Source organism: Leucoraja erinacea, chromosome 2 (assembly GCF_028641065.1).
Source record: "Leucoraja erinacea ecotype New England chromosome 2, Leri_hhj_1, whole genome shotgun sequence".
Lineage (NCBI taxonomy): Eukaryota > Metazoa > Chordata > Chondrichthyes > Rajiformes > Rajidae > Leucoraja > Leucoraja erinaceus.
The window spans coordinates 52,483,468-52,496,666 of record NC_073378.1 but is presented as its reverse complement, the minus strand read 5'-3'; positions in this window follow the sequence as shown (position 1 = coordinate 52,496,666).

The window sequence follows — 13,199 nt, the reverse complement described above, 5'->3', positions numbered from 1 at the left end:
GCAATCAAGTGGGGGGAGGGTGTGGGAAAGGGACCACGGTAGGGACATTTTGAAAATTGCTGTATTAAAATCATGTTTTAGTGCATTGTAGAAGTATGATTTCAATGTTTTTTGTTTGAATTATTTTTAAGAGGTAACTTTTTAAGGAGTAACTTTTTCCACACAACGGGTGGTGGGTGTATGGGACAAGCTCCCAGAGGAGGTAGTTGCGGCAGGGACTATCCCAACATTTAAGAAACAGTTAGACTGATACATGGATAGGACAGGTTTGGAGGGATATGGACCAAAAGCAGATACTGTAGCTGGGACATGTTGGCGGGTGTGGGCAAGTTGCGCCGAATGGCCTGTTTTCACACTGTATCACTCTATGACTACATTTACTTCACCATGCATGAATGCTTCAAAGTCAAGTGGTCGGGTTTTATTGCCATATATTCAAGCATAGAAACATAGAAAATAGGTGCAGGAATACGCCATTTTAATGATCTGGATGAGGGAATTGAAGGCAATATCTCCAAGTTTGCAGATGACACTAAGCTGGGGGGCAGTGTTAGCTGTGAGGAGGATGCTAGGAGACTGCAGGGTGACTTGGATAGGCTGGGTGAGTGGGCAAATGTTTGGCAGATGCAGTATAATGTGGATAAATGTGAGGTTATCCATTTTGGTGGCAAAAACTGGAAAGCAGACTATTATCTAAATGGTGGCCGATTGGGAAAGGGGGAGATGCAGCGAGACCTGGGTGTCATGGTACACCAGTCATTGAAGGTAGGCATGCAGGTGCAGCAGGCAGTAAAGAAAGCGAATGGTATGTTAGCTTTCATTGCAAAAGGATTTGAGTATAGGAGCAGAGAGGCTCTACTGCAGTTGTACAGGGTCTTGGTGAGACCACACCTGGAGTATTGCGTACAGTTTTGGTCTCCAAATCTGAGGAAGGACATTATTGCCATAGAGGGAGTGCAGAGACGGTTCACCAGACTGATTCCTGGGATGTCAGGACTGTCTTATGAAGAAAGACTGGATAGACTTGGTTTATACTCTCTAGAATTTAGAAGATTGAGAGGGGATCTTATAGAAACTTACAAAATTCTTAAGGGGTTGGACAGGCTAGATGCAGGAAGATTGTTCCCGATGTTAGGGAAGTCCAGGACAAGGGGTCACAGCTTAAGGATAAAGGGGAAATCCTTTAAAACCGAGATGAGGAGAACTTTTTTCACACAGAGAGTGGTGAATCTCTGGAACTCTCTGCCACAGAGGGTAGTTGAGGCCAGTTCATTGGCTATATTTAAGAGGGAGTTAGATGTGGCCCTTGTGGCTAAGGGGATCGGGGGTATGGAGAGAAGGCAGGTACGGGATACTGAGTTGGATGATCAGCCATGATCATATTGAATGGCGGTGCAGGCTCGAAGGGCCGAATGGCCTACTCCTGCACCTAATTTCTATGTTTCTATGTTTCTATTCAGCCCTTCGAGCCAGCACTGCCATTCAATATGATCATGGCTATTCATCCAAAATCAGTACCTCTTTCCTGTTTTTTCCCCATATCCCTTGATTTTGCTAGCCCCAAGAGCTAAATGTAACTCTCTCTTGAAAACATCCAGTGAATTGGCCTCCACTGCCTTCTGTGGCAGAGAATTCCACAGATTCACAACTCTGCGTGAAGAAAGTTTGTCCTCATCTCAATCCTAACTGGCCTACCCTTTATTCTTAAACTGTGACCCCTGGTTCTGAACTCCCCCAACATCGGGAACATTTCTCGTGCAGTTACAGTGAGTGAAAATCTAGCAGGCAAGCAAGATGCTTTCTCCAACCACCCCCATTTGAAGGCCACTATCTTCCACTGTTTCTACCCAGTACTTGGCACTTACTTCCAGCAGCACTGGTTGTCCTCCAGGATGCACCGAGCCGCAGCTTGATCCATGCCAGTCACCTGGGCAAATTCGGCACAGAGACTCTCACGGCAGTGGCACAACGCTTCCGACAACCCGGGACTCTTGCATTGAGGCTTCTCCATGGCCGGAGCTGCAGAAAGCTACTCGCCAGCCCAGCAGACACTCGCCAGCCCGACAAACACTCGCCAGCCCGGCAAACACTCGCCAGCCCCGGCTCCCCGTCTGCATCTGTCCCCGCCGCTGCTTCTGCTTTCATCCCTCCCTCAGCCCCAGCTCTCCAACACCCGTGGGCCATGCAGTTGATATGAGTTTTGACATTTTCGTTGATCACAGAATTTCTCACGACAGAGCGTGAGAAATTTGTGATCAGCATGAGAATTTGGCGAAATGCGTGATTCTCACACTCAATGCATGAGAGTTGGCAGCCCTGGTATATGATAGTGTTAATGTGCGGGGATCACAGGTCGGTGTGGACCCGGTGGGCCGAAAGGGCCTCTTTCTCTGCTGTATTTCTAAACTAAACTAAATTAAATTTCCCTGCTCATTATTGCAGTCATTTATGGAAGCTTGCTGTATACCAATGGCCACTGCATTTCTTACAACACTCAAAGGTACTTCATATAGTTTTGCAGCATCCTGTCATCATGAAAGGCATTGTATAGCTATGTCTTCCTTTAACCACCCTTGTGTAGCACTTGCAAGCTTTTGACCTCACAAAATACACACCACATCCTGTAATTACAAGTCAGTTACATTTTTGTACTTACAAAATCTAAAACCACTGGTGATGAAATAAAATATTTGTAAAAAGTGATGTATAGATACAAAAAGATGGAGTAACTCAGCGGGACAGGCAGCATCTCTGGAGAGAAGTGATGGGTGACGTTTCGGGTCAAGACCCTTCTTCAGACAAAATCATGGGTTTGGACTGGTTTGATGTTAGTGATATTTGTGGCTAAATGACAAGCTTTAATATAAAGGATGCCGGCAGTCCTTGAACTGACAGGTAATGAGGAAGACTAATGATATTTCCAAACATGAATTTTTTTTTACTTAATGAGTGTCTGTCAACTCACAAAGCATTTCTGTTTCACCACTTGTTTTCCCAATAGCCTGTTCTCACATTCCCATCAGTTCTGCCATCCAATTCTACACTTGGGCACTTTACAGCGACCTACCAACCTGTACATCTTTGGCATGTTGAAACGGCCTAGGAAATCCGCATGGCTGCAGGGACAATGTGCAATCTACGGCCAAACAGCACCTGAAGTCAGCATTGAACCCAAGTTGCTGGAGTTGTGAGGCAGTAGGCTTACCAGCTGCGCAAAAGTGCCAACAATTAAGATGTAAATGAATGATAGGCTTTCAGTGTCATTTCACGGCAGGAGTTTGATTTTGCAAATGACAGCAATCAGGCAAAATAACAGGCATAGAATAAATCTTTACCAGAGATCTAAATCCTTAGAATTGACCAAAAGGCCAGCAGAGAGAAATAGATTTAAAAGGAATTAATGGGACAATTATGGCAAAGCAGCTATGACACGTTATAATTGAAATACCTGAAGTCTAAGGGTTTGTATCTTCCTTTGTATGGCTACCTTTTTATACATGCATCATCTAACTTTCTCCAGGCCTTGCTTTATTCCTTTGCTTACGTTCTATATGATAATGTGCTTTAATTGCAGTGATCACATTTTATTTCACTTATTAATCAATTTAGATGTTTGTATGTTTAGTAAGATAAAAACAATCACGGTTAAGCTGTCTTTCCAGTGTGTACCAAGAATAGCCACTTCTGATGAATTACATTGACTTCTCAATTTCAGGTGAACATTGACTTTGACCTCCAGTGCCTTATTCAGATTCAGATTCAGATTCAGATTCAATTTTAATTGTCATTGTCAGTGTACAGAGACAACGAAATGCATTTAGCATCTCCCTTGAAGAGCGACATAGCAAACGATTTGAATAAAAAAATAATAAGTGTCCGGGGGTGGGGGGGGGGGGGGTGGTGATTGGCAGTCCCCGAGGTACGTTGTTGGGAAGAGGGTGACAGCCGCCGGAAAGAAGCTGTTCCTCGACCTGCTGGTTCGGCAACGGAGAGACCTGTAGCGCCTCCCGGATGGTAGGAGGGTAAACAGTCCATGGTTGGGGTGAGAGCAGTCCTTGGCGATGCTGAGCGCCCCCCGCAGACAGCGCTTGCTTTGGACAGACTCAATGGAGGAGAGCGTGGAACCGGTGATGCGTTGGGCAATTTTCACCACCCTCTGCAATGCCTTCCGGTCGGAGACAGAGCAGTTGCCATACCATACTGTGATGCAGTTGGTGAGGATGCTCTCGATGGTGCAGCGGTAGAAGTTCACCAGGATCTGAGGAGACAGATGGACCTTCTTCAGTCTCCTCAGGAAGAAGAGACGCTGATGAGCCTTCTTGATCAGAGTAGAGGTATTGTGGGTCCAAGAGAGGTCATCGGAGATGTTGACTCCCAGGAACCTGAAGCTAGAAACACGTTCCACCTCCGTCCCGTTAATGTGGATGGGGGTGTGCGTGCCGCCTCTGGACTTCCTGAAGTCTACAATGAGCTCCTTGGTCTTCTTGGAGTTAAGGGCCAGGTTGTTGTCAGCGCACCATGCTGCTAAGTGCTGGACCTCCTCCCTGTAGGCCAGCTCATCGTTGTTGCTGATGAGGCCAATCACCGTTGTATCATCTGCATACTTGATGATGGTGTTAGTACCATGTACAGGTGTGCAGTCATAGGTGAAGAGGGAGTAGAGGAGGGGGCTCAGCACACAGCCCCCCTTTCTCCTCCCCTTCCCAGCTCTCCCTCAGCCTACAGTCTCTGCCTCTTCCTTTCTTCTTCTCGCCCCCCACCCCCCTCATATCAGTCTGAAGATGGGTCTCGACCCGAAAAGTCACCTATTTCCTATGCTCCATAGATGCTGCCTCAACCACTGACTTTATCCAGCATTTTTGTCTACCTTCGATTTTCCAGTATCTGCAGTTCCTTCTTAAACACTTCTGATGAATGGTCATCAATTATGTGTAACTTTGCTTCTCTCTCCACAGATGCTACCTGACCTGAGATTTTCCAAGACTTATTATTTCAGATTTTCAGAATTTACAATGCTTTACTTAGTTCCAGCATTTCTTCTGATCTCTCTTTTCATTCATTTTACCTGCACCCTATCCTGTTACATTATCTGCAATTAACAAGCCCTCGCCACTTCACAGCCAGCACCACAACCTTTTGTGCCATTTAGTCTCTCTGGCTAAATACACTATCACTCACAGACCTTTGTGACCCCCCCCCCCCCCCCCCCCCTTTAGAAACATAGAAAATAGGTGCAGGAGTAGGCCCTTCGAGTCAGCACCGCCATTCAATATGACCTTGGCTGATCATCCAGAATCAGTACCCTGTTCCTGCTTTCTCCCCATATCACTTGATTCCATTAGCCTTAAGAACTATATCTAACTCACTCTTGAATACATCCAATGAATTGGCCTCCACTGCCTCCTGTGGCAGAGAATTCCACAGATTCACAACTCTCTGGCTGAAAAAGTTTTTCCTCATCGTCCTAAATGGCCTACCCTTTAGTCTTAAACTGTGACTCCGGTTCTGGACTCCCCCAACATCGGAAACATTTTTCCTGCATCTAGCCTGTCCAATGCCTTAAGAATTGTATACGTTTTTACAAGGTCCCCTTTCTACAAGGGGTCCTCTCATCCTTCTAAATTCTAGTGATTACTAGACCAAGTGCAGACCCATTGGGTCTGTTCCCCCAACGTGCGGTTGTGTGGGGGGGGGGTGAGGCTGCACGCAGCGTCATACACACTAACTATTTCTTTCCCCCCCCCGCACTCACGCTAATTACCCCCCCTTGATATTATATTAAGATTATTAACTTGCTCCTTTTAACCACCCATGTACTGACGCATAACCCCCAACTTGCAGTCACATCTAGAGAGGGGGGGGGGGGGGGTAGAGAGTGAGAGCAGAGAGAGAAGGGACAGAGACAGAGACACAGAGAGAGAGGGGCAAGAGGGATAGGGGGGTGGAGAGGGGGATAAGAGGGAGGGTGGGTGAGGGGGGAAAGGTGGGGAGGAGGGGAGGAGAGGAGAGAGAGAGGGGGTGCTGAGAGGGGGGAGAGGTGGGGGAGCAGGGAGGGTGGAGGGAAGAGCGTAGGGGGTGTGGAGGGGAGGGGGTTTAGGGGAGGGACGGTGGGGGAGGGGATGGATGGATGAGGAAAAAGGGGGAGAGGAGAGGGGAGAGGAGAGGGGGCAGGGGAGGGGGAGGGACGAGGGGGGGAGAGGAGAGGGGGGGGGGGGGAGAGGAGAGGAGGGGGGGGAGAGGAGGAGGGGGGGAGAGAGGGAGGAGAGGGGGGGGGGGGGAGAGGGGGAGAGGGAGAGAGGGGAAAGAAGAGAGAGGAGAGATGAGAGAGAGATAGAGAGAGGAGGAGAGAGAGAGAGGGGGTTTATGAGAGGTTGAGAGAGAGAGGATGAGAGAGTGAGAGAGAGAGGGAAGAGAGAGGGAGACAGGAGAGAGGGTGAGGGAGAGAGAAAAGGAGAGAGAGGGGAGAGAGAGAGAGAGAGAGAGAGAGAGAGAGCCTTTTTAATTCAACCCAAACAACCATTTGCAGGCAGTGCTTTTTTACTTCAAACTAACTATATTTTCATTTTCAAACCAAATTAAGGGTACTCACAGTGCTTTAAACATTTGTTCAGTGTCATTCAGAGCTCAGAGTGCCAGAGACTAATTGACAGAGCTCCAGCTTGCAGAGACTAATTGAGGCATACCACTTCCTGGTTTTATAGTCCCTTGCCCTGCCTCCAGCGGAGGCAGCAGAGAAAATGGGGAATTATATAAAAACATTAATATCTCTGTCATACTTAATCGACGGGAAAAATCCTCGGCACACATACGGCGGAGGGGGGCTCTGAACGAGGTGCCCAAAAATGACTGCCGTAGGTGGCGGCGTTCTCTCGGAAATCGCAGCCCAGTCGATCCATTCTTTTATCGTATGTCAGTCCCGCCAGCCCAGGAATTAACCTCGTGATCCTACACTGCAACAATGTCCTTCCTCAAATTACGAGACCAAAACTGTACACTATACTCCAGGTGCGGTCTCACCAGGGCCCTGTATAACTGCAGATCTCCTTGCTCCTATACTCAAATCCTCTCCTTATGAAGGCCAAAATGCCATTAGGTTTCTTCACTGCCTGCTGTACCTGCATGCTTACTTTCAGAGACTGGTGTACAAGGACACCTAGGTCTCATTGCATCTCCCCTTGTATTAATCTGACACCATTCAGATAATAATCTGCCACCTTGTTTTTGCCACCAAAGTGGATAACCTCACATTTATCCACATTACACTGCATCTGCCATGCATCTGCCCATTCACCCAACCTATCCAAGTCATCCTGCAGCCTCATAGCATCCTTCCCGTAGCTCACACTGCCACCCAGCTTTGTGTCATTCGCATGATGAAAGATCAACATTTCAATACTCAAGTTTGCAGATGTTAGAATCTCGGAGAAACTCAGCGGGTCAGACAGCATCTGTGGAGAGAAATGTATAGATGACTGTTTGGGTTGGGATTTTACCTCAGTCTCAATCATCTGTCCACTTCCCTGCACAGATGCTGCCTGACCTCCTGAGTTCCTCCAGTAGTTTTTTTTTTAACATGAAACATTGACTATTATTGATTGCCTATGTAAGTTCATAAGTTATATGACCAGAATTAGGTCATTTGGCCCATCAAATCTACTTTGCCATTCAATCATGCCTGATCATATTTCCCTCTCAACCCCATTCCCCTCCCTTCTCCCCATAACCCCTGACACCCATACTAATCAAGAATCTATCAATCTCTGTCTTAAAAATATCCATTGATTTGGCCTCCACAGCCTGCAGTGGAAATGAATTCCACAAAATAAATTCCTCCTCATCTCCTTTCTAAAGGTACGTCCTTCATGACCTGTTTAATATTTCAAGCAGGCTTTATTTATTAAGATCATGTTAATTTAGCAAGAATGTTTTTAATCTACACTCTATGTCGCACTTACAATATTCCACTTATCACTTACTGAAGTGTCGTCAAACTGCACTGCTCAGTTACTTTGCTTTAATTATTCCCTTAAGTCATTTTTAATCTATTCCTGTCTCAGCTGATCTTTAGAATATTTCCCAGTTACATTTATTCTCATGTGTCACCTGTTATTTTACACAATTGCTGTAATTTGTCACAGAGTTTTAGGAAAATTGAACTCCTGGCACAAAATGATAGTCCCAGGCCATAGTTTGTTTATTTTAACATTTAATATGGTTTAATGTAGAGATACTACATAGAAAACAGGCCCTTCAGCCAAATCGACCATTGATTATCAGTTCACATTAATTGTATGTTATCCCACTTTTTCATCCACTCCCTGTACGTTGGGGGCTATTTTATAAAGACTAATTAACCTACAAATCCACACGTCTTTGGTACGTGGTAGGAAACCGAAACACCCAGAAGAAACCCACATGAAGAAGGTACAAACGCCACACAGACAGCACCTGTGGTCAGGATCAAACTCTGGTCTCTGGCATTGTGAGGCAGCAGCTCTCCCAGCTGCACCACTATACCGTTATGTCTTCCTGTTATACAACCAAATAGTCTACAGTGCCCATCCACCTCAATAAAAGTAAAACGTTTCACGCGGATTTCATTTAGATTGCTCCTCATTGCCTGACTGATCAACAGTGTTTATATAGATGTGGTTTTAATGAGAAACAATTTGGGTCCATAGAGCAGCAGGGATGATATCCTAATCTCTAAGACACATGAAAGGGAAGTGATAGAATTTTGTTTTTTAATGCTGATGTTGAAAATCTGAAACAAAAACAGAAAACAGCAGCATCAGCGGAAAGAGATGCAGAGTTAATGTTTCAGGTCAAAGGCACTTCAAAAGAGGGAAAGGGTCTTTGATCTGAAACATTAACTGGTGTTCTTTCTGCAGATGCTGCCTGACCTGCTGAGTGTTTCCTGTATTTTATGGTTTTGTTAAGGGAAGGTATCAGTTTTCCTGAGACATTTCTTGGCAGCATTCTCAGCATTGTTGAGTTGGTAACTATTACTGTACTGATTTAATATGTACGTGGCCTTGACGCAAGACCATGTCTTTCCTCACAAGAAATGCTAGTCCAAGCAGAGAGTGACATCCTTTGAAAGTAAAATGAAAAGATAACCACTTGGTGGCAGCAAATAGTTACTACTAGTAATTAACTGCTAAAAGTATGGTGCAGATACTGGTTGAGCATTACACCTGCATTTTAGCAGTTCATCACTGATGTTCCAGCACTGCCTGATAAACACTGCCAAGGGAAAGCCCTACTCTGGACGTAAATTTATAATGGGGAATTTTTTTTCAAAACTACAGAGAAAGGGCTAGTGGATGGAAGTGGAGAATTGTTCTGCTAATGTGCCACACAGACGTAATAGGCCAGATGGCTTCCCCTTGTGCTGCAACCATTCAAAGATTCAATGAAAATGATTGCCTGTGAAAACTTAAAACATCATAAGTCTGCCAAGTTAAACATGAGTGATGTGTTGTGTACTCATTGGATTATATTTTATTTTGTGTTGTAATTGGTGAGATGATTGTCGATCTTCTCAGTAGTTTCTTTTAAAACGTTGCATTATTTAACATTTCCTTAAATGCTTTTTCTACAAACTATGTTTGTTTTGCAGTACAAAACAAATTTGCCTTCCCCATCTTTATTCCAAGAATATCAAGCATCCTGTATAAAATGGAGAACATATTCTGGCTTATCTATATTCAGCAAATTTCACATTATTTCCTTTGATGAAACTGCACTCTGATGGATGAATGCAAAATGTGTCTGATATCTAATCTATCAGATTTTATTATCTTAATTTTCAGTTGGATTTTATGATCTTCATTTTCAGTTGAAGTATGATAAATGTAACACTTCCTAATAAATATTTTAATACATCATGTTCTGACACATGGGAGTTCACTAACATTTTATTCCTTTTCATTTAGAAATATAATTGCTTTTTGACATGTATGTCGATTATATTGATTCAACTTACAATATGTCTAAAGTGGCTCTTTTTAGAACATTGCGCAAATTATTACATATTTTATTACATATTGTATTATGGTCCCTTAAGCTGAATGCTCAAGTCAATCCCTAACTTACTCCCTTGCTGACATAACCAGATGAAAAGTATCATCAGGTGCCCATCATAGTGTCTCAAAGGGAAGGTACCCACTAATGCAATCTAATATAATGTTCCACATTTAAGAGCTTTAGCATTCCAAAAAAAATAATTTGAGCACTTACCAAACAAAATTGGCTGCTGCTTTTTTTTAAAAACTATGATACCATTCCATTTAGGTTATTTTGCTGAGTTGTTCTGGCTATATACTTAATTCTTAATTCTTAATTTAGTTTATTATTTTCTTTGATGTCTAAGAATTAAGAATATTTATTCTTGAATACCCTATGATTTGATTTGGCAAACTAGCTAGATACATGGAACTGCAGATGCTGGTTTTACAAAAAACACTAAGTGCTGGAGTAAATCAGGGGATCAGGCAGCAACTCTGATAGACATGGATAATGTTTCCTGTTGGGACTCTTCTTCAGACTGGGAGACCCAACCCGAATCATCACCTACCCATGTCTTCTTGAAATACTGCCTGATCTGCTGAGTTACTCCAGCACTTTTTTTTTTAATTAACTAATTACATGGTTAGGTATGTGTTGCTACGCGTATGTATAATGTTGGTGTTCCTTATTTTAATGCATACATTAGCAAACAATCAGCAAGATTTAAGATAAAGGATAGAACAGTGGAAGAAAGATAAATTGGAATTGCAGTGACTCTCTGGTGAGGCAGTGTGGATCAGTGCCAATAGGTGGAGCAAATGTCAGGGTCCTGCTCCCTTTCTAGATGACAGTATTATGCTGCACATCTATGATCTTAGTGTGGCAGCTGCAGGGGAATGAAGTACACCTGCATTCTGTAACAGAGCAAAACATTGTATTCTTTCCCCTTGTATTCAATCTCGCAAAGTATAACACCTCACACTTGATTGGATTAAGCTCCATCTGCCATTTCTCAGTCTATTTCTGTAGCTGAGCTACATTCTGCCTGTATACTTTGATGGCCTTCCTCATAGTCTGCAACTCTAGCAATGTTGGCGTCATCTGCAAATGTATTAACCAATCCATCTACAGTTATGTCCAAGTCATATATATGTATCACAAAAACACAGATCCCTGTGGAACTCCATAGGTTACAGATATTCAGCCTGAATAATGTACTTTCTCCAACGCCATCAAAGTATACAGCAGGATATTGATTTGTCTTCTATTAGTGAATCCATTGAATACAGGAGACTGGTTATCACAGTGAGGATAGTAAATACTTTCGTCTTTTTCAGAATAGATGATGTAAATAGTGGATCAATGCTTGGTCCTCAATTATATACTATTTATTTTAATGACCCAGCTGAGAGCAGAGTCTAATGCAAATTTGCTGATTACTCGGTGGGTCATGTTTTGATGAGGATATTTAGATTCTGCAACAAGATATATATAGAGTGCGTGGGTAAAACTGGGCAAGGGTTTAATTGCAAAAGTGTGAGAACATGCACTTTGGAAAGAGGGATCAAAAGGCAGATTATTATCTAAATGGAGAGAAATTGAAAATAATTGATGCAAAAAGGAACCTCACTATAAGGAACTGCCAATGCTGGAATCCTGCATGGAACGCAAAATACTGGAGTGAGTCAGGTAGCGTCTCTAGATGACGTGGATTGATGATGTTTCAGGACAGGTGACCTGAAATGGCCTATCAATATTCTCCAGACACTGCCTGACCCGCTGAGTTACTCCAGCACTTTGGGATCTCAGTGTTCTTGTGCACAAATTACTAAAAGTTAGCAGGTATGAACAGAAAGTAGTTTAGAAAGGAAATAACATATTGGCCTTTATTGCAAGGTGGTTGGAGTTTAGAAATATGGAAGAATTGTTACAACTGAACAGGTTGTTGGGAGACCACATCTGGACTACAGCAAACAGTTATGGTGCCTTTATTTACTGAATTATATACTGGCATTTGAAGTAGTTGTAAGAGATTCACTTTAAGAGGTTATAGGAGGTCACCATAAGAGGTTAATTTTGGGTGATGGAATTGTCCTATCACAAACAGCTAAATAAGTAGGATTTGTATTCTTTTGAATTTAGAAAAATGATTGATATTATTGAATCATGTGCAATCCTAGGGGACATGACATGGTGGAAGTTGGCATGATTCCATTTGCATGGTTGAGTCTCAAACAAAGGGACATAGTTCCAAGATTAAAAGTTGTCATTTTTGAATTGAATCGAATTGAATCCTTTATTTGTCATTCAGACCTTTCGGTCTGAACGAAATGTTGTTGCCTGCAGCCATACATGTAATAATAACAACACACAATAAACACAAATTAACATCCACCACAGTGAGTTCACCAAGCACCTCCTCACTGTGATGGAGGCAAAAGTCTTAGAGTTACTGTCTCTTCCCTCCTCTTCTCCCTCTGCGCTCAGGCGATACCCCACCGGGCGATGGTAAGTCAGTCCCGCGGTTCAAGCTCCGCGGCCCTGGGGTGGTCGAAGCTGCCGCCCTCCAGTCCAGCGGACGCAGCTGTTGCCACAGGAGCGCCGGAAAACAGGCACCAGCCTGTGACCTGCGAGCTCCTGACGATGTCGTCCACTGGCTCGTGGCCGAGCCCCGGATTCAGGTCGCCGCCGCCATAACGCCGCCTCAGCCACCGGAGCACCGTCTTCGAGCTGCGGCAACGTTTTTGTTTGCACCGGGCTGCCCACACGAGAGTGTCTCAGCCCCGCACCTTGCTGCCCACACGGGAGTGCATTCCAGCCGGTAGCCGGGCCGCCCACACAGGAGTGTCTCAGCCCCGCGCCATCCGCCCTCACCGGAGCGCCGAGTCGTGCCGCTGCCGGAACGTTGCCGCAGCTCGAAGACGGCCAGCCTCGCGTTGGTAAGTCCTGGCTGGCTCTACCTCCGGAACCTCGAGGTCGGTCGCAGGTTGGAGGCCGCCAGCTCCGCCATTGGGCCTCAGCTCAGGTGGGGGAAGAGAAGGGGGATACGACAAGAAAGTTGTATTCCACCGAAGGGAGAGACAGAAAGCCCTGTTTCAGCCCCCCACCCCCCACACACATAACACCACCTAATAACCAAAAGTTTAACTGAACTAGACAAAAAAAACAACACAAAAAAAGTAAAAACA